We start from the raw sequence: 3,888 nt of genomic DNA, 5'->3' as shown, positions 1-3,888 counted from the left end.
TCATGAGCTGTGTCTTGGTCAGCAGATGAATCCACACTCGTTGAGGGTAGAAGGGAGAGGCAGTGAGATGATGACATAAAAAAGACTCCCTTTTGACCAAACCTGGCCCTCTGCATGTGGGTGACAGTTGCATGGCTTAGTCTGTTTGTCCAGGCCCTGGCAGTGGGGCCAGGATCTGTCCAGGGACAGATCCTGCATGAGCTGGCTTTTGGGGGCCCATTCCATGTGGTAGGATGCCTTGCTCAGACTTGATGGGGCAGGGAGGGGCTTGTTCCTGCCTCAACATGATGTGCCAGACTTTGTTGACTCCCGGTGGGAGGACTTGACCTTTCTGAGTAGATGGTGGTGAGGTGAGGGGAGGTGGGGGAGAGCTAGAGGAGGGGAGGCAGAAGGAACGGTGGTTGGTATGCAAAATGAACAGAAAATTTAAAATAAAAATAAAAAATAAATAAAGACACCCTTCTAAAGAAAGGTTTGGGGAATGGTTGCTGGAATCTGAAGATGGGATATGATTATTGCCTCATGATTTACCTCTAAGTCTGCAACATTGTCACACTGTGGTGCTAATGGCCGCTTATTGGCAAGTGTGAGAATATAAAACCCCTGATAACTATAAATTTAAGAAGGTGTCTGCATCTTGTCGTGAATCTTCTCCATGAGTATCTGCCAGCTGTTTGTGACTAATAATGATAGATAGCACATAGCAAGGCTATCTGCCAGGTGTTCATGAATAAGAATGATAGCACATAAGAAGGTTAGACCAAGCCTGTCTCTAAGGGTCCAGGCACATGACAGCACACAAACTCTTTTACATGAAGAAACAAAATCATACAACCTCTGCAGAAAAAGAATAGAATCCTCTCTTCCCAGAGCTCTGGTGAAGGCCAAGGAATGAGAGTAGTGATGACCTATGTCCCTTGATGGAGTATAGGAGTGGTTCTGGGTAACTGTATTAGTGATCTTTCTGTGCTGGGGAGAGGCGGGACTGCTGAGAAGCACCTCCATGACTGGGGACACAAGGTCTCCCTAAGGTTGGGATTGGATCAGAGCTAATTGTCCCCAGATATTGACACTGAGTCAGCAGTTACCAGGTACCATCTACCAGAAGTCCGCTTGTAGTGGAAAGTGAAAGGATGGAGGGAGCCTCTCTGTCAGTGGCAGGTGAACAGGCTGAAGAACATACGGGAAAACGGGACAAAGTGGAAGAGAATACTTTATAGTAAAGTATGATTTTCAACTCATGTGATTGATGCTAAGCTGCTTGTCGATAGAACATGTAATATCTAAAAGTCTGGTATTGTTTATAAAATGCAATTGCTAAAGATTTTTTATAGTGCTGGGCATTCGTTTCTTTTTTCTTTTTCTTTTTTGACAAGAGGTCAGTGTTGGAAATAAAATGGAATTGTCATTCTTAACACAAGCTGACATGGAAAATGGAGCAAGAAACAAATGAACATTCAGAAAAATAAAGAGTAGAGTTCATTTCATGAGTAATTCCTCTAATTAAAGGAGCCTGGAACATATTAGATAACAAAGATCTTGAGAGTGGGATTTAAAAGGCAAAACCCAATTATGTACTATGTAATGTGTAGTCTGGTCCCACTTCCCGACCTTTGACTGCTGGTAGCTTTTAAACCCCACCCATCGTCTTCCCCTCTCGCCCCTTATCTGCAAAAGCTGATTAGAAAGCCCAGGACTTCCTCCCTTGGTGCCAGGGTAAGATCCCAGCCTCATAAGCTGGCATTGGCCCCACCCCAACCACATAAAAGTCCTAATCGGGAAAGCCTTGCCTTCCCGGTTGAAAGTTGTATCCTGTCCCTGACATCAAGGACCTCTCCCTGCATGTTAGAAGACTGCTCAGTTCTCTGGGGGAGGGGAGGTGTGGTTAGGACTCACTCTCAGTGAAGACACACTGAAAGAGACAGAGATAGGTCAAAAGCAGGAGATAGGTAGTGAGGGAACACATGATGGCTACATGAACATCCGGTTAACAGATACCTAGAGGGGGGCATTAAAGAATAAAAATATCACCAAGACATGGCAGTCCTCAGTGTGTCCACATAGCAGTAGTGTCCCAGGACTCACATTCGATCTTTGCCCATCCCACATCCCACCCCACACACAAACAAACCAATCCCAAGACAAATTTGAGTACTGTTGTAAGTTTTAGAAATATTCAGGTCATGGAGGGAAGAGACCAGATAGACCAGGGTCAGCCATTGCAGGTGAGGGGAGCAGGCTTCCAGTGGAAGAATGAGGCAGCCCACAGGAGACCAACAGGAGGCAGTGTAATATGGCCCAGAGTTCCCCTGAGGAGGGGAAGCTGTGTGATGTAAGTACCTGTTCCCACCTACACAGAATCAAGGGATGTTTTGTGGCCCTAGGGAATGAACCAAGACACTGTATGGAAAGCTGGGCAGCCCATGCTCACAGCCACTGTGTATTTCCCATTGACAGCCCTAGGAATCCTGAGTATAGTTCTCTATTTCACAGGTAACTTACTAGGTGCCCAGATCTAAATAACACTTACTATCCAATTATCTGTTTTCTTGATTATTTTAAATTTTTTTCTATCAGGTAACAGTTGAAGAATTGCTTTGGGGCTTTCACAAAACCCAGTGACCAGGTAAGAGTCCATTCTAACTGTCTAGAATCTTCCTGAGTGGGACCTGGATGTCTTGGTTTTCAGGTGTTCTGACCCAAACTTCTTATTGAAGATCACTCATTGTCTGAAAAGAATACTATACATATTTCCAAGTTTTTAGGATCTGTCCAAATTACTGTTTTAATACCCTTGATGTAGAAGATGCACTTGAATGAACAACTTTTAAACGGTACTTTCATCTTTCAGTGTGATTTCAGGCATTCAGATTTTCAAGAGATGGGGTGTGGATCCAAGGTCAGGTCCCTCTTTCAGTCACTCCCAAATCCTGCAAGCACATGTCCCTAAAGAGCCTCCTCACTTCATCAAGCAACAACTTGTTATATTTTTCATCATTATAGACTTTTTTGTCCCTGGGAAAGCTCCCCCAACCTACATCAATTAAAGTCAAAGCTACACTCTCATTGACCTGAATATTTCCTATTGTCCAGCAGAGGGCAGCACAGGAAGGAAGGAACAGCTTTTCTCCAGGGATCCTGGGAGTCTGCAGCTGTGGCTGAGAAAGACAGACCTAGACAAGAAATGAAACCTTAACACAAAGACACGACAGAACTAAACTTTTGGTGTAGTGGTAAACACTTGTGGTATCAGCACTTATAAGGTGGAGACAAGAGAATCAGAAGTTCAAGGCCATCCTCAGTTATGCAGGGAGTTCAAGACCAGCAAGAGACCCTGTCTCAAGAGAAAATGGAAAAAATAGAAACCAATACCAAATGTGTTGTCTGTTTTCTCTGGAACATATGGAAGAGGGGAAAGGTACAGACATCTCCAGACCTGAGGAGAAGTTTTTCCTTCCCAGCCTTTACATTTTATTTTAATTTTATTTTACTGTGGAGGGAAATACATTTTGGCAAATGCTTGAAGAATTATGGGTGAATAGGCAGGAGGATGATTATAGCAGGAGGCTGTGGAGAGACGGAGTTAGTTTAACATAGGAAAATTCATCCTAAACATGCTAAAAAGTAGTGAGTTTTCTAACTATAGAAGTAAGTAGATGGCCAAGCCACTTGGCAGGAACACAAAAAAGGTAATTAGGCACCAGACAGGGAACTGTATAAAATTTCAGTTCATTTGCAGGCCTGAGAACACAGAATTCTTTGACACACTAGGCCAGGGAAGTTGTAGACATGTGCTAAACTTCCAGGACAGCAGCTCTGGAGATCTGCATTGCTCTAAAATTTCCAGCTTTTCCTGAGGGTCTCAGAACAAAGCTGAGTCCTGCCTGA

Source organism: Phodopus roborovskii, unplaced genomic scaffold (assembly GCF_943737965.1).
Source record: "Phodopus roborovskii unplaced genomic scaffold, PHOROB, whole genome shotgun sequence".
Classification (NCBI taxonomy): Eukaryota; Metazoa; Chordata; class Mammalia; order Rodentia; family Cricetidae; genus Phodopus; species Phodopus roborovskii.
The sequence above is the reverse complement of the archived record's forward strand: the minus strand, read 5'-3'. Positions refer to the sequence as shown.